Here is a 23742-nt window from a genome sequence, read left to right as displayed (position 1 = left end):
CGTCGTTTATGCCTGCTTGGGTATTAACGATGGTGTCAGAGTTTACGCGTATTGCGCCAATGGGTGTTGATTGTGATGGCTGCCGAGTCAGCCAAGCTCATAATCTACCAGATCTGTCACCTTCAGCGTGTTGTCTGGTCATATAGTGTCTATAATCATGTTTACTCAATCTATTGTCTGTCTCCTTGTGAGTAGACCTAAGCAGGTGTAGTGTTGCCAGTGCGGGTTCGGTGTTATCGTTTGCATTCTCTGCGCTTCGGAGCTTTGTTTCTAAGTCTTGTAATTCCTTAATGAGTACCTTCCTGACCCCTACCGTAGCCGAAAGGCAATGACCCCTTATCACCACTTTATGAGCGTCCCATTCTATGGCACGAGATGAGGTTGTGTTTTTATTTGATAGGAAGTAATCAGTTAAACTTTTGGAGATATCTTGTTGAAAAGGAGGATCTAGGAGGGCTTCTGGTTGCAGACGCCATGTTGGTATCCGAGTGTGCATGTGTCCCCATGTCAATGTCAGGCATAATGGGTTGTGGTCTGATATTGTGCGTGCCAAATATTCAGATAAGCACATTTTATGATTAATAGTGGTGGATACAAAGAATATATCTATCCTAGTATGCAGTTTATGTACTGGGGAGAAGTAAGAATATTCACGGTGAGTGGGGTGGTGCACCCTCCATATATCTCTTAGTCCATTGTTTGATGCCCACTGCGCCAAAGTCTCTGAGGCGCGATTAGCGGGGGCTGCAATAAGTGGGGGAAATGAGCGGTCCATTTGAGTGTCCAGGACACTATTGAAATCACCCCCCCATATGCATTCCAGTGTGGGGTCGCTAAGGTTGCCAGTAGTGAGCGTGGACAAGAAGTCACGCTGGTTCACGTTTGGGGAGTATAGTGCGACCAGAGCTAATGGGGACCCGTCTAAGGCGCCTTCAAGTATTACATATCTACCATTTGGATCACATTGTGTGCGAGAGAGTACAAACGGGACACTAGGTGCTATCCAGATGGCTACTCCGCGAGCAAAGGACGAAGAAGTGGTGCCGTATAATTGACCCTTCCATTTTGAACGCGCAGTGTCCAGGATGGATTTGGTGAAATGTGTCTCTTGCAGCAGAGCTATGTGTATTTGATATCTTGTAAGAAAAGCATGAATTCTTTGGCGTTTTCGAGGATTAGCCATACCCTTAACATTCCATGTGAGTATTTTGTATTTCAGGGTCCCTTGGTGCTTGTGAGTAGCCATAGTTGTTTTTTGTATATTATATAATCTGAATTATAATTATCTGTCAACCCGATCTTGACATTGTTATGGGACCAAGTCACTATGATTGGCTGACCAGTAAGTAACAAGCTGTCAGCTGTACATTTGTTACTACAGTAAGCGTTCCATATGTGTTTGCCGCTTTTTTTATGTTTAACCCGCCTACTGTAAATCCGTACTCCTAATATAGAGGTGCACACTAAAACAACATACAACAAATAAACCATTAACATATAGAAAACGATACCGGAAAAATCCAGTGTGAGATACTTGTCCATATGGAGCAGGGGGGTGGCAATTAGCGTTGGTGCAAGAGTGCTGTCTTACCCTGCCCGGGTTTCCTATGGTTTCGAAATCAAAGCGCACCAGTCGGGGGGGGCACCCGTTGGCTGCAAGACTGCACGCAAGAGCATTGAAGAAGCTGTGGTGAAAACTTTTAGACGTTAAGTAAGCAAGTCCGACCTTTCAGCAGATATCATCCGCCGTGCGTGGAGTAAGGAGAGGACCACGTGTGGACTCGGTTGAGTCAGAGTTTGTATCCTGTTCCAGTTCGATTTCCGTTTGCAAAGGTAGTACAATGGTAGAAGCGTTGACAAAATTAGATGTTGCCCGGAGGAGCTGAGAGCGCTCGGATTTTGCCTGCTCAGGTGAGGGTCCGGCTCTTTTTTTCTTGCGTTGTTTACGGTTCAGAGTAGAGAGAGATCTAGTGTCATCCTGAGTACTTGCATCCAGCGGGTCCGCCAGGCCTTTAGCATGCAGCCAAGTCCAGGCATCTTCTGGGGTAGTAAAAAAGAAAGTGCGAGAGTCATCCTGTACTCGAAGTCTGGCTGGGAACATCAGTGAATATTTGATATCGTGTTTGCGGAGGCATGTTTTAACACGATAGAAGGAGTTGCGTTTTTTTTGCACTTCTGCTGTAAAGTCCGGGTAGGCTGTTATCGTAGCATTTTCGTAGCACACTGGACCTAATTTCCGAAATAGTTGGAGGATAAGGTCTCTGTCTCGGTAGTTGAGGAGTCTTATTATAAGAGGACGTGGCTGTGAGCCGGGTGCTGGAGGTCTGCCTGGGATCCTATGTGCTCTTTCAACCGAGAAGAACTTCGGGATATTGTTTTTAAAGATTGTGTCTATGAGCCATTGTTCAATGAACAGTTCCGCGCTTAAGCCCTCTGTGCGTTCGGGGAATCCGACCAGGCGTATGTTGTTGCGGCGGGACCTGCCTTCTGCATCTTCCGTTCTGCGCTTCAGGAGATCAACTTCTGTTGACAGCTGCGTTAGCTGTGTTTGCAGGTCTTTCATGGAGCCAGGTAAGGACGCCGTGTCTTTTTCAAGTTCGGATACTCTATCGGCCAAAGCATGTTGGTCCGTGCGAAGGATGTTGAGATCTTCTGTTACAGAGCCTATTTTGGCTTCCAAGGTGGTCTTAGTGTCTAGAATGGCTTGCAAGATTTTTTCGAATTGTGAAGTGTGTGATTGTAAAGTTAGCTCCAGCTTCTGTAACGTTGATTGCGCAGTGATGTGGGCTTCTGGAGGGGGTGTTATAGTGTGATCCATTTTGGTGAGAGGTGCTCTGGTGGTCTTTGGTTTCACCATTTGAGGACTGCAGCAGTGTCCGTGAGTTAGTATTGGGTTTGGAGACCCTGCAGTGAAAGCCGCTTGGTCAGATGTTGAGGCAAGCCAGCCGATCTGGGCACACGTCCGACGAATAACTTGGGGAGGATCAGCCAGAAGCGTTGACTAACAGCTTAAGGAGGACGCAGTTAGTGGTGCCAGCCAGGTACCGCACTGTTGAAGAGGCGTGGATTCGGCGCTTTTAGACTAGATAGGAGCAGTGTCTGTGCCTGAACTTTTGAGTTTTTGAAAGGAATATTTGATGTATTATGAAGTTTTGATCTGAGGGGTGTCGCCAAGAGGCTCACCTTGCGTTATTGGCTGCGCCCCTTGTGCCGCGGGTATCTGTACGCAGTTTGTACTGCAGCTACCCCTTCACTACTAAGGAGTGGAGTGCGGTAAAATTGGTGTGGGCACGGACTGCCTGTGTAGGGTGATTCAACTTTACTGGTTCTGTTTTTCTTGGTGTCATAGGAGGTCACGGTGGGGCTTGGGGTGATATTATCACACAAATATGGTCAAACAGTGCACCAGGCGTGCATAGCGTTTGTGGGGAGGATGCTGAAGCAGTGTGATGCTCTTTGCCGACGAGTTCGTCATTTCTGGGCCGAAGGATCACGGCCCCACAAATTGTTAAAGCACCCAAAATGGCGGCCACCGATTATGGGATCCTTTTGCGAGCAATTTTCCAGGACGACAGCATTGCTTGGCTTAAATTAATCCCAGATATGAGACAAAACGTCTGTGGGGGATGTTTAAGCAGTGTGGTTTCCTTTGTCGATGGGTTCGGCACTCCTGAGCCATAGGATCCCGGCCCCACAAAGTTTTGAATCGCCCAAAATGGCGGCCTCCGAATATGCGGACGTCCGATTAAATCATTTTTTTTTTCTTTTTTTTTTTTCTTTCCCCGTTCTTTAGGCCGGCAGCGGTGCTTAATTTAAATTGGTCCCAGGTATGGGACAAGTCTACGGGACGCGCGGGCGTCCGATGGGTGCATGGGCAAGGGGAAGGAGCGGCACGAGCAGACGCGCTCCAGCGCGGCTCGAGATTGAGCAAGGCCGTGTACGGGAGGACTCGGCCGGCCCTGCGCACGCCGGGGAGCCCTCCGCGGGCTAACGATCAGCCCCGGCGCGCGTGGCGGAGGCGCAGCGGCGAGCTCCTACCTTTGTGGTAGCGACGGGGACTGGGCGGCAGCTCCAGTTCAACCGAGCATGCGGCTGCGATCTGCTGGGCCGCGCGGACTTGAAAGCGAGCACGGGTTTTCCTCCGGGAATACGGCGGCTGCAAAGTCGCAGTCGCGGTCGGCGATACAGTCCTCCGGGGCCCCCCAAGCGGTTACCCCACCCTGCAACGGGGGGAGGGGGGCTGGGGGCTCAACAGCAGGATAATTGTGCGGGCTGGGTGACGGAGCTGCAGTTTATGCTGCCGCTCCGATCGCCATCTTGGCCACGCCCCCGCGTCCTGCAATAGTAAAGCACGTTTTACACAGGTCACAAGTTTTTAAAAGGTCATTTCTGTCTAAGTGTGCATTGAGAGAGACTGAGGTTTTAGGGAGCTAGCACAAAAGCTGCTGCTTCCAAGTGTTTCTGCCCGGTCTCGAACCGGGGACCTTTCGCGTGTGAGGCAAACGTGATAACCACTACACTACAGAAACAAGCTTGCTGGTTTGACTGAAGGAGCACAGTTCCCCTCATATGTTTGCACGATTTCCTCTATACTTTATCAGCAGTTGCTCGGAATGCGAGGGGTAAGTGTGAAAATTGCAGCGGTGTCAGCCAGCATGCATACACTCAGACGTCCTGAAAAATCCCACAGCTGCGGGCAGAGACAGACAAATATCTGATGCCTAAATGCCAGGAAGGAGAGCCTGTGAAATCATCACACAGGGCGCACTGAGAGCAAGCAGGAAGGAAGCCAAGGCATTGTAATCCATTTTTCGCCTGAGGCAAAAAATATGTTTTGCGCAACAATGCTTCGAGTGGAATGAGAAATGTTGAGGGGTTGTGTATTTTGAGCAGGATTTGATTGTTTTCCGCTAAAATGGGCTCGTCCGGGATTTGAACCCGGGACCTCTCGCACCCTAAGCGAGAATCATACCCCTAGACCAACGAGCCTGGGCACAGAACTGCAACGGCTCCGACCCTGCTCGGAGGTTTAGTGACAGAGAGAGGGAGACTACAGTACATCCCAAAGCAAGAAACTGCACATGGTGCTCTCTTCTGCAGTACGACTAGAGTCATTTGCATGGTCTTCATCGAACATGACATAAAAAGCCTCTATCCTTTAGACATTTTGGCCCAGATTTACAAGAAAATGACTAAGCGCGACGCTGTGCCAAATTTTCAAGCCCCACGCGCCGTCATTTTCAAAATGCAGGGAAGCGCCGTATTTAGTAGAATACAGCGCACCCCTGTGCTTCCCCCTGCGCCAGCTCTAAATTAGCTGCTGAGCGCCAATGCAGCCGTTCTTGCACCATGGTACAAGGATGACTGCGTTGAGGGGGAAATTGTTTTTGTGCAGGAAGGGACACCTTCCTGCCCAAAAAAAAAATCTTCAATGGTGATTTGCTCTTACTTCTATGTATGCTGCAGAATGCATCACACATAGAAAGAGCAAAAACAAGGAGAAATGAAAACATTTCTCCTCAGTGCGCCACTCTAACGACACCCCTGGGATGGCGTTGGATTTTGGCGCTGACGCAGATTTACGCCAACTCCTAAATCTGGAGCAGCATCAAAATGCTATGGTGTTGCTGTGGCACACTCCCAACAACACCCATTGCACGCCCCTTCCAGGGAACGCGCTGCGTGCTAAGGGGCCGTATTTACAAGGTGGTGTTAAGCCACAAAAAGTGGCTGAACGCCATCTTGTAAATACCGCGCAGTGCATAGTGCCACCGGGGCGTCACTAAAAGTGATGCTCCGGTGGCGATAGGGCCTTGTAAGTCTGGCACTTTATTTGCTCAAGGTGTGTGTTCTTGGTGAGGGCAGGAAAGCTATTTTCGCTCTCGTACCTTCCTTCCTTGGCTGGCTTGAATGCTGTAGGCTCAGGCTTCATTGCAAAGGTCAAACAGTGAGCAACTGACTGCCGTAAGCTGGCGCAACTCCTCTTGGTGAGCTGTGACAGATGCCCCAGGAGCGTAGTACCTCACGATGGTGAGGGATAGACACAGTCTCTTTTATCTCAGCTTGCCTGTCAGGTGAGGCAGGAAATGCAAATACTGTGAAAAAGCCCAGCGACTCGAACCAGGGACCTTTCGCATGTGAGGTGTGCATGATAACCACTACACTACACAAACAGACACACTTGCCGGCTTGCTTCATGTGGCTATACATTGTACTGGAACCACCACACTATGGAAACAGACACACCTGCTTGCTCTATGTGGCTATGCATTGGACTGGGATGCAAGGATGAGGGCCAATGTTCATGACGCTCAAAGCTGAGCCTTCCGGAACTCGATCTCTTCCCTTGGAAGAAAGGAACTGGGATCACTTTCATTCCAAGAGGTGATTTCAGAACTGGACCCGAAATTACCATGGAGAAGCACTGTGCATTTACTGTTCCTACGAGCACTGCTGCTCCAGCACAGAAAAGCAGTTGCAAAGAAATCTTGCATACCTTCATGATGCTGAACCGTCTCGACGCCAGTATAAAGCATGTATTGCATTGCAACATGACATCTTACAAGAGTGAAAAGCAGAAATACTCCTGTTTAAAACACAGACTGAACCTATAAAGGTAGGGGTTTGTCTGGGATTTGAACCGAGGTCCTCTCACACCCGAAGCGAGAATCATACCCCTATACCAACTAGACTGCCACTGCATAGTCATTTGAAACATCTTCTGAAGCGTCTTTCAGAAAAGCAGGGCCATTTGGAGGCTCTCTCTCTCTAAGCGTGCCATAGCAATTGATGTTTTCTGTCAATGATTTTTTGTTTGTCTCTAGCAAGGCAAGAGGTAGTCAAAATGCCCTGTGCCAGTGAGCTGAACTAGGGCACTGGTGTGAAAAGCAGACCCTTTCTGGTAGTTGTAACCCGCTGCAAGTCATGGACCCTTGCACCTTAGACTTCCCAACCAGAAGCACTGAAGGGCCTGCTAGCTCTTGAGCCAGAGGAGCATGCCTCTTGGATTCAAGCACACTTGCTCGATCAGCGCTCGATCAGCCTCGATCAGGCGAGATTTATATTAGTGGCTCATAGGCCTGAAACACTCACCTGGGAGACGCAGGGTGGCTGATTTCCCGGAATGGCCCTTGATGGGGAAATCACCTCCTTTCCCCCGCCTCATTTCAGAATTGTGTGCTAGTCGCAAGACAGTGTTCAGGGGTTCATGGGTACCGCCTACTCCCAGCTGCCTCTCTGTCTTCTTCATGTAAATTGCAAGTCACGAAGAGGCACCATTGCCAATATGCTCCGCCCACCTAACCAAGAAACCTAGTTTGAGCTTGTCTGCCTGTGTTGTTGCAGGGGCAGTGTCTTCTTTGCCCAAAAGGTGGCAGGAGAGCCTCACTTCAAACGATAGAATCAACTGCTTAAGTAGAAACCAGCATGGTAGTTACTGTCATAAAGTGCAGCTCTAACAGAAGGTGTGCCTGAGACGCCCCTTCCAGTAATACACAGAATTTTGATTGAGGGCCCAGCCAATGGGTTGGTGGATTTCTCCTCACATGCCACAGCAGCTTCCAAAGATAGTGGTGTGAGGAGCTGGCTCTGCAAGCAGAGCAAGATTTAGGGGAAGAAAATACACCTGTCAGAAGTGGGATTTGAACCCACGCCTCCATGAAGAGACCAGAAGGCTCAGCTTCACTGAAGATCAAGCTCTCTTGAGTCTGGCGCCTTAGACCACTCGGCCATCCTGACAGCCGAAACAGTGTGCAGGTCGGACTCTTCAGTCTGCACTTGTTGATTTTGCCGCTTGCAATGTTCCTATCAAAGTCACAGCTTTAAAGGCCCCACAATATAACATGGCCAGGAAAAAAAAAAAAAAACAGAACAAGAAACAATGCACATGCACGACCACCGAGGGATGCAGATAACTTTTTAGTGTCCTGCAATAGTAAAGCACGTTTTACACAGGTCACAAGTTTTTAAAGGTCATTTCTGTCTAAGTGTGCATTGAGAGAGACTGATGTTTTAGGGAGCAAACACAAAAGCTGCTGCTTCCAAGTGTTTCGGCACGGTTTCGAACCGGGGACCTTTCGCGTGTGAGGCAAACGTGATAACCACTACACTACAGAAACAAGCTTGCTGGTTTGACTGAAGGAGCACAGTTCCCCTCATATGTTTGCATGATTTCCTCTATACTTTATCAGCAGTTGCTTGGAATGCGAGGGGTAAGTGTGAAAATTGCAGCGGTGTCAGCCAGCATGCATACACTCAGACGTCCTGAAAAATCCCACAGCTGCGGACAGAGACAGACAAATATCTGATGCCTAAATGCCAGGAAGGAGAGCCTGTGAAATCATCACACAGGGCGCACTGAGAGCAAGCAGGAAGGAAGCCAAGGCATTGTAATCCATTTTTCGCCTGAGGCAAAAAATATGTTTTGCGCAACAATGCTTCGAGTGGAATGAGAAATGTTGAGGGGTTGTGTATTTTGAGCAGGATTTGATTGTTTTCTGCTAAAATGGGCTTGTCCGGGATTTGAACCCTGGACCTCTCGCACCCTAAGCGAGAATCATACCCCTAGACCAACGAGCCTGGGCACAGAACTGCAACGGCTCCGACCCTGCTCGGAGGTTTAGTGACAGAGAGAGGGAGACTACAGTACATCCCAAAGCAAGAAACTGCACATGGTGCTCTCTTCTGCAGTACGACTAGAGTCATTTGCATGGTCTTCATCGAACATGACATAAAAAGCCTCTATCCTTTAGACATTTTGGCCCAGATTTACAAGAAAATGACTAAGCGCGACGCTGTGCCAAATTTTCAAGCCCCACGCGCCGTCATTTTCAAAATGCAGGGAAGCGCCGTATTTAGTAGAATACAGCGCACCCCTGTGCTTCCCCCTGCGCCAGCTGTAAATTAGCTGCTGAGCGCCAATGCAGCCGTTCTTGCACCATGGTACAAGGATGACTGCGTTGAGGGGGAAATTGTTTTTGTGCAGGAAGGGACACCTTCCTGCCCAAAAAAAAAATCTTCAATGGTGATTTGCTCTTACTTCTATGTATGCTGCAGAATGCATCACACATAGAAAGAGCAAAAACAAGGAGAAATGAAAACATTTCTCCTCAGTGCGCCACTCTAACGACACCCCTGGGATGGCGTTGGATTTTGGCGCTGACGCAGATTTACGCCAACTCCTAAATCTGGAGCAGCATCAAAATGCTATGGTGTTGCTGTGGCACACTCCCAACAACACCCATTGCACGCCCCTTCCAGGGAACGCGCTGCGTGCTAAGGGGCCGTATTTACAAGGTGGTGTTAAGCCACAAAAAGTGGCTGAACGCCATCTTGTAAATACCGCGCAGTGCATAGTGCCACCGGGGCGTCACTAAAAGTGATGCTCCGGTGGCGATAGGGCCTTGTAAGTCTGGCACTTTATTTGCTCAAGGTGTGTGTTCTTGGTGAGGGCAGGAAAGCTATTTTAGCTCTCGTACCTTCCTTCCTTGGCTGGCTTGAATGCTGTAGGCTCAGGCTTCATTGCAAAGGTCAAACAGTGAGCAACTGACTGCCGTAAGCTGGCGCAACTCCTCTTGGTGAGCTGTGACAGATGCCCCAGGAGCGTAGTACCTCACGATGGTGAGGGATAGACACAGTCTCTTTTATCTCAGCTTGCCTGTCAGGTGAGGCAGGAAATGCAAATACTGTGAAAAAGCCCAGCGACTCGAACCAGGGACCTTTCGCATGTGAGGTGTGCATGATAACCACTACACTACACAAACAGACACACTTGCCGGCTTGCTTCATGTGGCTATACATTGTACTGGAACCACCACACTATGGAAACAGACACACCTGCTTGCTCTATGTGGCTATGCATTGGACTGGGATGCAAGGATGAGGGCCAATGTTCATGACGCTCAAAGCTGAGCCTTCCGGAACTCGATCTCTTCCCTTGGAAGAAAGGAACTGGGATCACTTTCATTCCAAGAGGTGATTTCAGAACTGGACCCGAAATTACCATGGAGAAGCACTGTGCATTTACTGTTCCTACGAGCACTGCTGCTCCAGCACAGAAAAGCAGTTGCAAAGAAATCTTGCATACCTTCATGATGCTGAACCGTCTCGACGCCAGTATAAAGCATGTATTGCATTGCAACATGACATCTTACAAGAGTGAAAAGCAGAAATACTCCTGTTTAAAACACAGACTGAACCTATAAAGGTAGGGGTTTGTCTGGGATTTGAACCGAGGTCCTCTCACACCCGAAGTGAGAATCATACCCCTATACCAACTAGACTGCCGCTGCATAGTCATTTGAAACATCTTCTGAAGCGTCTTTCAGAAAAGCAGGGCGATTTGGAGGCTCTCTCTCTCTAAGCGTGCCATAGCAATTGATGTTTTCTGTCAATGATTTTTTGTTTGTCTCTAGCAAGGCAAGAGGTAGTCAAAATGCCCTGTGCCAGTGAGCTGAACTAGGGCACTGGTGTGAAAAGCAGACCCTTTCTGGTAGTTGTAACCCGCTGCAAGTCATGGACCCTTGCACCTTAGACTTCCCAACCAGAAGCACTGAAGTGCCTGCTAGCTCTTGAGTCAGAGGAGCATGCCTCTTGGATTCAAGCACACTTGCTCGATCAGCGCTCGATCAGCCTCGATCAGGCGAGATTTATATTAGTGGCTCATAGGCCTGAAACACTCACCTGGGAGACGCAGGGTGGCTGATTTCCCGGAATGGCCCTTGATGGGGAAATCACCTCCTTTCCCCCGCCTCATTTCAGAATTGTGTGCTAGTCGCAAGACAGTGTTCAGGGGTTCATGGGTACTGCCTACTCCCAGCTGCCTCTCTGTCTTCTTCATGTAAATTGCAAGTCACGAGGAGGCACCATTGCCAATATGCTCCGCCCACCTAACCAAGAAACCTAGTTTGAGCTTGTCTGCCTGTGTTGTTGCAGGGGCAGTGTCTTCTTTGCCCAAAAGGTGGCAGGAGAGCCTCACTTCAAACGATAGAATCAACTGCTTAAGTAGAAACCAGCATGGTAGTTACTGTCATAAAGTGCAGCTCTAACAGAAGGTGTGCCTGAGACGCCCCTTCCAGTAATACACAGAATTTTGATTGAGGGCCCAGCCGATTGGTTGGTGGATTTCTCCTCACATGCCACAGCAGCTTCCAAAGATAGTGGTGTGAGGAGCTGGCTCTGCAAGCAGAGCAAGATTTAAGGGAAGAAAATACACCTGTCAGAAGTGGGATTTGAACCCACGCCTCCATGAAGAGACCAGAAGGCTCAGCTTCCCTGAAGATCAAGCTCTCTTGAGTCTGGCCCTTAGACCACTCGGCAATCCTGACAGCCAAAACAGTGTGCAGGTCGGACTCTTCAGTCTGCACTTGTTGATTTTGCCGCTTGCAATGTTCCTATCAAAGTCACAGCTTTAAAGGCCCCACAATATAACATGGCCAAGAAAAAAAAAAAAAAACAGAACAAGAAACAATGCACATGCACGACCACCGAGGGATGCAGATAACTTTTTAGCGTCCTGCAATAGTAAAGCACGTTTTACACAGGTCACAAGTTTTTAAAGGTCATTTCTGTCTAAGTGTGCATTGAGAGAGACTGAGGTTTTAGGGAGCAAACACAAAAACTGATGCTTCCAAGTGTTTCTGCACGGTCTCGAACCGGGGACCTTTCTCATGTGAGGTGAACGTGATAACCGCTACACTACAGAAACAAGCTTGCTGGTTTGACTGAAGGAGCACAGTTCCCCTCATATGTTTGCATGATTTCCTCTATACTTTATCAGCAGTTGCTCGGAATGCGAGGGGTAAGTGTGAAAATTGCAGCGGTGTCAGCCAGCATGCATACACTCAGACGTCCTGAAAAATCCCACAGCTGCGGGCAGAGACAGACAAATATCTGATGCCTAAATGCCAGGAAGGAGAGCCTGTGAAATCATCACACAGGGCGCACTGAGAGCAAGCAGGAAGGAAGCCAAGGCATTGTAATCCATTTTTCGCCTGAGGCAAAAAATATGTTTTGCGCAACAATGCTTCGAGTGGAATGAGAAATGTTGAGGGGTTGTGTATTTTGAGCAGGATTTGATTGTTTTCCGCTAAAATGGGCTTGTCTGGGATTTGAACCCGGGACCTCTCGCACCCTAAGCGAGAATCATACCCCTAGACCAACGAGTCTGGGCACAGGAATGCAACGGCTCCGACCCTGCTCGGAGGTTTGGTGACAGAGAGTGGGAGACTACATCCCAAAGCAAGAAACTGCACATGGTGCTCTCTTCTGCAGTACGACTAGAGTCATTTGCATGGTCTTCATCGAACATGACATAAAAAGCCTCTATCCTTTAGACATTTTGGCCCAGATTTACAAGAAAATGACTAAGCGCGACGCTGTGCCAAATTTGCAAGCCCCACGCGCCGTCATTTTCAAAATGCAGGGAAGCGCCGTATTTAGTAGAATACAGCGCACCCCTGTGCTTCCCCCTGCGCCAGCTCTAAATTAGCTGCTGAGCGCCAATGCAGCCGTTCTTGCACCATGGTACAAGGATGACTGCGTTGAGGGGGAAATTGTTTTTGTGCAGGAAGGGACACCTTCCTGCCCAAAAAAAAAATCTTCAATGGTGATTTGCTCTTACTTCTATGTGTGCTGCAGAATGCATCACACATAGAAAGAGCAAAAACAAGGAGAAATGAAAACATTTCTCCTCAGTGCGCCACTCTAACGACACCCCTGGGATGGCGTTGGATTTTGGCGCTGACGCAGATTTACGCCAACTCCTAAATCTGGAGCAGCATCAAAATGCTATGGTGTTGCTGTGGCACACTCCCAACAACACCCATTGCACGCCCCTTCCAGGGAACGCGCTGCGTGCTAAGGGGCCGTATTTACAAGGTGGTGTTAAGCCACAAAAAGTGGCTGAACGCCATCTTGTAAATACCGCGCAGTGCATAGTGCCACCGGGGCGTCACTAAAAGTGATGCTCCGGTGGCGATAGGGCCTTGTAAGTCTGGCACTTTATTTGCTCAAGGTGTGTGTTCTTGGTGAGGGCAGGAAAGCTATTTTCGCAATCGTACCTTCCTTCCTTGGCTGGCTTAAATGCTGTAGGCTCAGGCTTCATTGCAAAGGTCAAACAGTGAGCAACTGACTGCCGTAAGCTGGCGCAACTCCTCTTGGTGAGCTGTGACAGATGCCCCAGGAGCGTAGTACCTCACGATGGTGAGGGATAGACACAGTCTCTTTTATCTCAGCTTGCCTGTCAGGTGAGGCAGGAAATGCAAGTACTGTGAAAAAGCCCAGCGACTCGAACCAGGGACCTTTCGCATGTGAGGTGCGCATGATAACCACTACACTACACAAACAGACACACTTGCCGGCTTGCTTCATGTGGCTATGCATTGTACTGGAACCACCACACTATGGAAACAGACACACCTGCTTGCTTTATGTGGCTATGCATTGGACTGGGATGCAAGGATGAGGGCCAATGTTCATGACGCTCAAAGCTGAGCCTTCCGGAACACGATCTCTTCCCTTGGAAGAAAGGAACTGGGATCACTTTCATTCCAAGAGGTGATGTCAGAACTGGACCCGAAATTACCATGGAGAAGCACTGTGCATTTAATGTTCCTACGAGCACTGCTGCTCCAGCACAGAAAAGCACTTGCAAAGAAATCTTGCATACCTTCATGATGCTAAACCGTCTTGACGCCAGTATAAAGCATGTATTGCATTGCAACATGACATCTTACAAGAGTGAAAAGCAGAAATACTCCTGTTTAAAACACAGACTGAACCTATAAAGGTAGGGGTTTGTCTGGGATTTGAACCGAGGTCCTCTCACACCCGAAGCGAGAATCATACCCCTATACCAACTAGACTGCTGCTGCATAGTCATTTGAAACATCTTCTGAAGCGTCTTTCAGAAAAGCAGGGCCATTTGGAGGCTCTCTCTTTCTAAGCGTGCCATAGCAATTGATGTTTTCTGTCAAGGATTTTTTGTTTGTCTCTAGCAAGGCAAGAGGTAGTCAAAATGCCCTGTGCCAATGAGCTGAACTAGGGCACTGATGTGAAAAGCAGACCCTTTCTGGTAGTTGTAACCCGCTGCAAGTCATGGACCCTTGCACCTTAGACTTCCCAACCAGAAGCACTGAAGGGCCTGCTAGCTCTTGAGCCAGAGGAGCATGCCTCTTGGATTCAAGCACACTTGCTCGATCAGCGCTCGATCAGGCTTGATCAGGCGAGATTTATATTAGTGGCTCATAGGCCTGAAACACTCACCTGGGAGACGCAGGGTGGCTGATTTCCCGGAATGGCCCTTGATGGGGAAATCACCTCCTTTCCCCCGCCTCATTTCAGAATTGTGTGCTAGTCGCAAGACAGTGTTCAGGGGTTCATGGGTACTGCCTACTCCCAGCTGCCTCTCTGTCTTCTTCATGTAAATTGCAAGTCACGAAGAGGCACCATTGCCAATATGCTCCGCCCACCTAACCAAGAAACCTAGTTTGAGCTTGTCTGCCTGTGTTGTTGCAGGGGCAGTGTCTTCTTTGCCCAAAAGGTGGCAGGAGAGCCTCACTTCAAACGATAGAATCAACTGCTTAAGTAGAAACCAGCATGGTAGTTACTGTCATAAAGTGCAGCTCTAACAGAAGGTGTGCCTGAGACGCCCCTTCCAGTAATACACAGAATTTTGATTGAGGGCCCAGCCGATGGGTTGGTGGATTTCTCCTCACATGCCACAGCAGCTTCCAAAGATAGTGGTGTGAGGAGCTGGCTCTGCAAGCAGAGCAAGATTTAAGGGAAGAAAATACACCTGTCAGAAGTGGGATTTGAACCCACGCCTCCATGAAGAGACCAGAAGGCTCAGCTTCACTGAAGATCAAGCTCTCTTGAGTCTGGCGCCTTAGACCACTCGGCCATCCTGACAGCCAAAACAGTGTGCAGGTCGGACTCTTCAGTCTGCACTTGTTGATTTTGCCGCTTGCAATGTTCCTATCAAAGTCACAGCTTTAAAGGCCCCACAATATAACATGGCCAAGAAAAAAAAAAAAAACAGAACAAGAAACAATGCACATGCACGACACAGAGGGATGCAGATAACTTTTTAGCGTCCTGCAATAGTAAAGAACGTTTTACACAGGTCACAAGTTTTTAAAGGTCATTTCTGTCTAAGTGTGCATTGAGAGAGACTGAGGTTTTAGGGAGCAAACACAAAAGCTGCTGCTTTCAAGTGTTTCTGCCCGGTCTCGAACCTGGAACCTTTCGCGTGTGAGGCGAAAGTGACAACCACTACACTACAGAAACAAGCTTGCTGGTTTGACTGAAGGAGCACAGTTCCCCTCATATGTTTGCACGATTTCCTCTATACTTTATCAGCAGTTGCTCGGAATGCGAGGGGTAAGTGTGAAAATTGCAGCGGTGTCAGCCACATGCATACACTCAGACGTCCTGAAAAATCCCACAGCTGCGGGCAGAGACAGACAAATATCTGATGCCTAAATGCCAGGAAAGAGAGCCTGTGAAATCATCACACAGGGCGCACTGAGAGCAAGCAGGAAGGAAGCCAAGGCATTGTAATCCATTTTTCGCCTGAGGCAAAAAATATGTTTTGCGCAACAATGCTTCGAGTGGAATGAGAAATGTTGAGGGGTTGTGTATATTGAGCAGGATTTGATTGTTTTCCACTAAAATGGGCTTGTCGGGGATTTGAACCCGGGACCTCTCGCACCCTAAGCGAGAATCATACCCCTAGACCAACGAGTCTGGGCACAGAAATGCAACGGCTCCGACCCTGCTCGGAGGTTTGGTGACAGAGAGTGGGAGACTACATCCCAAAGCAAGAAACTGCACATGGTGCTCTCTTCTGCAGTACGACTAGAGTCATTTGCATGGTCTTCATCGAACATGACATAAAAAGCCTCTATCCTTTAGACATTTTGGCCCAGATTTACAAGAAAATGACTAAGCGCGACGCTGTGCCAAATTTGCAAGCCCCACGCGCCGTCATTTTCAAAATGCAGGGAAGCGCCGTATTTAGTAGAATACAGCGCACCCCTGTGCTTCCCCCTGCGCCAGCTCTAAATTAGCTGCTGAGCGCCAACGCAGCCGTTCTTGCACCATGGTACAAGGATGACTGCGTTGAGGGGGAAATTGTTTTTGTGCAGGAAGGGACACCTTCCTGCTCAAAAAAAAAATCTTCAATGGTGATTTGCTCTTACTTCTATGTGTGCTGCAGAATGCATCACACATAGAAAGAGCAAAAACAAGGAGAAATGAAAACATTTCTCCTCAGTGCGCCACTCTAACGACACCCCTGGGATGGCGTTGGATTTTGGCGCTGATCCAGATTTACGCCAACTCCTAAATCTGGAGCAGCATCAAAATGCTATGGTGTTGCTGTGGCACACTCCCAACAACACCCATTGCACGCCCCTTCCAGGGAACGCGCTGCGTGCTAAGGGGCCGTATTTACAAGGTGGTGTTAAGCCACAAAAAAAGTGTTGTGTCCCACAGATGAGGAAGTTGAAGCGCTGAAACTGCCAGTGCCTGATAAAACAGTGCTGAGTGCTGAGACAGAACAAAACCGAACTGAAAGCGAACAGGCAGAAGCAGGAGAGAGAGAGATATTATTGGAGGACGAAGAGACTGACTCACTTGGGGAAGACCAAGGAGAAAGTTCAGACAGCGACGAAGAAGCTGAAGGTGACAAAGAGCCTGAAGCAGCTGATGGTAGCAAAAAGCCTGAAGCAGCTGAAGGTGACAAAGAACCTGAAGCAGCTGAAAGTGATAAAGAGCCTGACAAAAGTAACGGTGACGAAGGGCTCGAAAAAGGTGAAAAAGCAGGAGAGCCTGATCAGAGGAGGGCTTTCCCAGAAGCAGACGGTATAGAAAAAGAAAAAGAGAACGTGATTGATTCCCCAGAAGGAGGGGACAAGGCAGAACAGAACGAAAAGGTTCAAGCTTCCTCAGAAAAGATCGCAGGTCCATCAAATGGACACGGTGCAAAGAGGAGACTAAGTATATCACCAATAAAAGAAAGGACTAAAGAAAGTTTGAACAACGGAGAAAGGCCAAAAGTGAAAGAGAAAAGAAAGGAAGTGACTGTTGTGGAACAATCCTCAAGTGAAGAAAAAGACTTGACAAAAGAGGAAAGTACCATCGAAGCAGAATCAAAAAGAGAAGCAGAATTGAAAAGGAAAAGGATACCAAACAGGAGATATTCCGGTCCTGAATGGGCATATGTAGTCAATGACGATTGGACTGACGAGTTTGTATCTCTAAGCATCGAGAACAAAGAAGAGGAAGAGATACCAATAGAAAAGAAAAGTTTTATGGACTTTGTCGATTGAAAGGATAATAAATGATATTGCTTGCTACAATCTAACGTGATACAAACAACCAGCTGAGACATTGCTAAACCGGATGAGACACTTGCTGAACTGATAAAGACTGAGTTATTGCCGAATTGAGACAAATGCTGCTAACCGATAAGTGACTGGCCTCCTGAAGAAGACGGTGTGAACATTGCGCTCGTTCAGCTTTGTAACTGAATTGCTAAATAGTTTCATTTATAGGTGCTTCTAGCTCTCTGATTCTATACAGATCATGACGCAAAACAATAGAAAGAACTATTGTAAATATGTGTGTATAGGCTTGATAATTGCATGTGTACTAATAATAATGGCAATTGTGCTTGGAATACATGGTAAGACTGAGAATGAGAGAATTGATGCTTCTACTCTTGCTCCTGTTACTGTCACCAAACTAACCGCATTGAAAAGACTAGCATTGGATGAGAGACTCTTGCACGATAAGAAAGAGCTTTCGTATAACGTTTTCTATCGCTTGCTAACAGAATATGTTGAGACTATGGATGCAAAAGATTGTTATGTGTGTACACAGATACCGACATCAGTGAAGGAAGGGGTGACATATCACCACATGCCTCTTACATATGGGATTACATGTAGTATAGTAATGTCTAGGTTTTATGGTCAAACTAACATACATTATTTTTACTCAAATTATGATGTTACCTTTGCATATGTTCCTATAATAGCGCAGCTAAGCCAGATTGCTAAGGATTGGGATGCTAAAATAATGAGGGAATTTTTCGAGCCAATACAACCTTTTGAAACGGCTCACACTCATAGGGAAAACCTTACCTGCTCGCTCTCTGCAATAGAAATAAGCTTTTTAGATCGCACAGATGATAGAAGGGCACAAATGAATGCGAAATTAGAAAAGGAGCTACATAAGAGGACTTCAGTAGATAATTATGATTTTGCTGCAATAAAGACACAAGGGAAAATAGCTTTAGATGCTTGGCATGTAGGGAAATTTTGTATATATCGAGGTGAATCTTATTATGACAACATTTTTGTAGGAGCGAGTGAGTGTAAACATACGTTTATCTTTAAGGCCAAATGGACATTCATGATGGACGGACTTGACCCTGTCATTCCAGGTGTATATTACATTTGTGGGTATAATGCCTATTATCGTCTTCCAAAGGGATGGTGGGGGAGATGTTATTTGGGTATAGTGTTGCCAAAGGTTTATCAACTGGATGACCTATCGATGATTCAAAAGACATCTGGATCCCATTGTATCCAGAAAAGAGAGACCGCAGCTGCTGTGGTAGGAGATATATTTGGAGCCATGATTCCTTCGTTGGGAGTCGTGTTGAATTCCATCAAAATAAGAAAGTTGTCTACTATAGTGGATAACATGTTGACGAAGTTTTCAGGTGCTATAATCCTGATAGATGCTGAACTTGCAGCGGAAAGAGCTATGACTCTTCAAAATAGGCTTGCTTTAGACATTCTTTTAGCAAAGGATGGTGGCGTTTGCAAAATGTTTGGTACACGACACTGTTGTACATATATTCCTGACAATAGTGTAAAAATTAAAACTATGCTTGCTAATCTAACAAAAGAGAGTGCAGATTTGAAGGAATTGAGAGAACCAGGAGTGTGGGAGAAGGTTGGAAAAGGACTTGCTTCAGTGGGACATTGGATTGGGGGAATTTGGAATGGAATATTGTTAAAAATAATAGAGGGAATTTTAATAGTGATAATTTGCATATTTGGAATTTGGGGAATAAAAAGGGGAATAATAATGATTATGGAAAGAATTAAGAGAAGAAAAGAAGAGAAAATTATGAAAAGAATGGCAGAAGAATACAAAGCGCAAACTAGGGGAACTAAAAGGAAAAGAGAACTGACAGAATTTTAATGGAATACAATTTGTGGGCATGGTTTGGTGTGATGACAAGTAGTCATCAGAGGAGGGATTGATGAAGCAGAAAATGAAGGTTTTACATTTATTAACACGTAAACGTAGTGTGAAATAATCATGTGTGACTTTAACCGAACTAATAAAGATTGTACGGGGACAAAATGTGCCCTTAGAGTAGTTTGCCAACATTTATAAGCGTGCTTTATATAACGTGGTGTATTAGAATTGCACTAATCCGACATAATCATAAACGTGTGGTATGATTTGCTTGTTTGAAATGTTTTAGCTTAGCATTACTTTAGTGGAGGCTTTGGCCTAGTGGCCTGGTCTCACGGTTTAGATGCTCGTATTTTTCCAATGTGCTATTAAACGTGTACTTTTGCTTGAAGCTGTACTTTCCCACTGAGATCGTTCACATGCTTATCTTAAGGTTTCGTGCCAGCCTGGCATATTTTCTCTTTACTCCAAGGTCAATCTGCAGGTGCGGACAATGGAAGCTCTGAAAGTGAGTTAATTGGTATAAAATGTTGCAACTTGCGTACCCATCTCCAAGGATAATGTATGCTTAAGTAAAAGCTTGAGAACTGCCGTTTTTGATTGGACAATTTGAAGCTAACCTATGAACCCTCCAATGGAAGACCCTACTGGATTTGAACTGTTGTCTATAAAAACCAGGTGCACGAGAAGAAATTAGATCATTACGGCCATTATTGGACGTCCCGCCATTTTGCAGACTTCGTAGCTATTATGGCCCACTTTGCTGCGACGCCATTTTGAAAGAGACTTTGATGCTTTCTCTAATCGAGAGAAAGAGACTTTAATGATTCTTGCCCTAGAGACTTTAACTTTGATCCCTTGCATGAAGTAGTAGTTTTATTTTGCCGCCGTGAGGCAACTGCCCCGTCCACCCCTGCCCCTTTTTTGCCCCGTCCCATGCTGATCGAGAAACGGTACCTGTGAGACGAAGACTTCCTTGATTGCTGATCGTAATTGGTAAATATGAAAGGAAATTGTAAAATTGCATTGTGTTTCCTTTAGGTAACCAACTGCTGATTTTGATAAGAGTCCTAGTTAGGTAGTTTTTCTAAATTAATGTTGCTAAATTGTTTTCGCATGAAGTCCCACATGCCGATGCTAATTTGAGGTTAGATGAGGATTCCTTTTGTTGCACGATGCAATTTGAGACCTTGTTATGCTGACTAAATGTATGCAATTAGCTCATTACAGATTATCGTATTAGTGATTTGCATTGCTATTATCGAATGCCTTGTTATTCAAATGCTACATAGATTGCACTTGTTTCGCCGCTATGGTCAGCTATTAATTTTCATTTATGTTTATCATTTGGTGTTGAGACACATCTATATCGTGCTAGCTTTGTTAATATAGGGAAATAAAATTCACTAACTTTGAATAAACTGGTGTGGTTATTCCTGACTGAAAGGTCAGGGTTCGCCGAAATGTATTCTGGATTAATTGTCAAGTGTTATGTTGATCAAGGTATTGCTTATGTTCGTTATTAATTATTGATTTAAGGAAATTGATTGATATAGAGTACAGAGAGTCCCACTTAGTCAAAAGATTCATCGGCCTAAAGAGCGTCCGAACACAGGTAAAATTATTAGTACGGACCGCTCTATCACCAGTGAGCTGAACTAGGGCACTGATGTGAAAAGCAGACCCTTTCTGGTAGTTGTAACCCGCTGCAAGTCATGGACCCTTGCACCTTAGACTTCCCAACCAGAAGCACTGAAGGGCCTGCTAGCTCTTGAGCCAGAGGAGCATGCCTCTTGGATTCAAGCACACTTGCTCGATCAGCGCTCGATCAGGCGAGATTTATATTAGTGGCTCATAGGCCTGAAACACTCACCTGGAGACGCAGGGTGGCTGATTTCCCGGAATGGCCCTTGATGAGGAAATCACCTCCTTTCCCCCGTCTCATTTCAGAATTGTGTGCTAGTCGCAAGACAGTGTTCAGGGGTTCATGGGTACTGCCTACTCACAGCTGCCTCTCTGTCTTCTTCATGTAAATTCCAAGTCACGAGGAGGCACCATTGCCAATATGCTCCGCCCACCTAACCAAGAAACCTAGTTTGAGCTTGTCTGCCTGTGTTTTTGCAGGGGCAGTGTCTTCTTTGCCCAAAAGGTGGCAGGAGAGCCTCACTTCAAACGATAGAATCAACTGCTTAAGTAGAAACCAGCATGGTAGTTACTGTCATAAAGTGCAGCTCTAACAGAAGGTGTGCCTGAGACGCCCCTTCCAGTAATACACAGAATTTTGATTGAGGGCCCAGCCGATGGGTTGGTGGATTTCTCCTCACATGCCACAGCAGCTTCCAAAGATAGTGGTGTGAGGAGCTGGCTCTGCAAGCAGAGCAAGATTTAAGGGAAGAAAATACACCTGTCAGAAGTGGGATTTGAACCCACGCCTCCATGAAGAGACCAGAAGGCTCAGCTTCACTGAAGATCAAGCTCTCTAGAGTCTGGCGCCTTAGACCACTCGGCCATCCTGACAGCCAAAACAGTGTGCAGGTCGGACTCTTCAGTCTGCACTTGTTGATTTTGCCGCTTGCAATGTTCCTATCAAAGTCACAGCTTTAAAGGCCCCACAATATAAAATGGCCAAGAAAAAAAAAAAAAAACAGAACAAGAAACAATGCACATGCACGACCACCGAGGGATGCAGATAACTTTTTAGCGTCCTGCAATAGTAAAGCACATTTTACATAGGTCACAAGTTTTTAAAGGTCATTTCTGTCTAAGTGTGCATTGAGAGAGACTGAGGTTTTAGGGAGCAAACACAAAAGCTGCTGCTGCCAAGTGTTTCTGCCCAGTCTCGAACCGGGGACCTTTCGTGTGTGAGGCGAACATGATAACCACTACACTACAGAAACAAGCTTGCTGGCTTGACTGAAGGAGCACAGTTCCCCTCATATGTTTGCACGATTTCCTCTATACTTTATCAGCAGTTGCTCGGAATGCGAGGGGTAAGTGTGAAAATTGCAGCGGTGTCAGCCAGCATGCATACACTCAGACGTCCTGAAAAATCCCACAGCTGCGGGCAGAGACAGACAAATATCTGATGCCTAAATGCCAGGAAGGAGAGCCTGTGAAATCATCACACAGGGCGCACTGATAGCAAGCAGGAAGGAAGCCAAGGCATTGTAATCCATTTTTCGCCTGAGGCAAAAAATATGTTTTGCGCAACAATGCTTCGAGTGGAATGAGAAATGTTGAGGGGTTGTGTATTTTGAGCCGGATTTGATTGTTTTCCGCTAAAATGGGCTCGTCTGGGATTTGAACCCGGGACCTCTCGCACCCTAAGCGAGAATCATACCCCTAGACCAACGAGCCTGGGCACAGAAATACAACGGCTCCGACCCTGCTCGGAGGGTTGGTGACAGAGAGTGGGAGACTACATCCCAAAGCAAGAAACTGCACATGGTGCTCTCTTCTGCAGTACGACTAGAGTCATTTGCATGGTCTTCATCGAACATGACATAAAAAGCCTCTATCCTTTACACATTTTGGCCCAGATTTACAAGAAAATGACTAAGCGCGACGCTGTGCCAAATTTGCAAGCCCCACGCGCCGTCATTTTCAAAATGCAGGGAAGCGCCGTATTTAGTAGAATACAGCGCACCCCTGTGCTTCCCCCTGTGCCAGCTCTAAATTAGCTGCTGAGCGCCAATGCAGCCGTTCTTGCACCATGGTACAAGGATGACTGCGTTGAGGGGGAAATTGTTTTTGTGCAGGAAGGGACACCTTCCTGCCCAAAAAAAAAATCTTCAATGGTGATTTGCTCTTACTTCTATGTGTGCTGCAGAATGAATCACACATAGAAAGAGCAAAAACAAGGAGAAATGAAAACAGTTCTCCTCAGTGCGCCACTCTAACGACACCCCTGGGATGGCGTTGGATTTTGGCGCTGATGCAGATTTACGCCAACTCCTAAATCTGGAGCAGCATCAAAATGCTATGGTGTTGCTGTGGCACACTCCCAACAACACCCATTGCACGCCCCTTCCAGGGAACGCGCTGCGTGCTAAGGGGCCGTATTTACAATGTGGTGTTAAGCCACAAAAAGTGGCTGAACGCCATCTTGTAAATACTGCGCAGTGCATAGTGCCACCGGGGCGTCACTAAAAGTGATGCTCCGGTGGCGATAGGGCCTTGTAAGTCTGGCACTTTATTTGCTCAAGGTGTGTGTTCTTGGTGAGGGCAGGAAAGCTATTTTCGATCTCGTACCTTCCTTCCTTGGCTGGCTTGAATGCTGTAGGCTCAGACTTCATTGCAAAGGTCAAACAGTGAGCAACTGACTGCCGTAAGCTGGCGCAACTCCTCTTGGTGAGCTGTGACAGATGCCCCAGGAGCGTAGTACCTCACGATGGTGAGGGATAGACACAGTCTCTTTCATCTCAGCTTGCCTGTCAGGTGAGGCAGGAAATGCAAATACTGTGAAAAAGCCCAGCGACTCGAACCAGGGACCTTTCGCATGTGAGGTGCGCATGATAACCACTA

General features: G+C 47.0%; 5 non-coding genes across 5 annotated transcripts; all 5 read right to left on the bottom strand.

Annotated features, from left to right (window-relative positions):
• Window positions 1-4456: 4456 nt before the first annotated feature.
• On the bottom strand, window positions 4457-4529 carry TRNAV-CAC (transfer RNA valine (anticodon CAC)). The gene has a single exon. It is a non-coding gene; the product is annotated as a tRNA-Val (tRNA).
• Window positions 4530-4917: 388 nt separating this feature from the next.
• On the bottom strand, window positions 4918-4989 carry TRNAP-AGG (transfer RNA proline (anticodon AGG)). The gene has a single exon. It is a non-coding gene; the product is annotated as a tRNA-Pro (tRNA).
• Window positions 4990-7625: 2636 nt separating this feature from the next.
• TRNAL-CAA (transfer RNA leucine (anticodon CAA)) lies at window positions 7626-7737 on the bottom strand. The gene is made up of 2 exons: window positions 7700-7737; window positions 7626-7671 (listed from the first exon to the last, which is right to left on the bottom strand). It is a non-coding gene; the product is annotated as a tRNA-Leu (tRNA).
• Window positions 7738-14795: 7058 nt separating this feature from the next.
• On the bottom strand, window positions 14796-14907 carry TRNAL-CAA (transfer RNA leucine (anticodon CAA)). Its single transcript has 2 exons — window positions 14870-14907; window positions 14796-14841 (listed from the first exon to the last, which is right to left on the bottom strand). It is a non-coding gene; the product is annotated as a tRNA-Leu (tRNA).
• A 7596-nt stretch (window positions 14908-22503) lies between these two features.
• Window positions 22504-22575, bottom strand: TRNAP-AGG (transfer RNA proline (anticodon AGG)). Its single transcript has one exon. It is a non-coding gene; the product is annotated as a tRNA-Pro (tRNA).
• Window positions 22576-23742: the final 1167 nt, after the last annotated feature.

The sequence above is a fragment of the Pleurodeles waltl genome, unplaced genomic scaffold, assembly GCF_031143425.1.
Source record: "Pleurodeles waltl isolate 20211129_DDA unplaced genomic scaffold, aPleWal1.hap1.20221129 scaffold_91, whole genome shotgun sequence".
Classification (NCBI taxonomy): domain Eukaryota; kingdom Metazoa; phylum Chordata; class Amphibia; order Caudata; family Salamandridae; genus Pleurodeles; species Pleurodeles waltl.
Note: the sequence above shows the minus strand (reverse complement) of the source record. Positions and strands in the feature narration are given on the sequence as shown.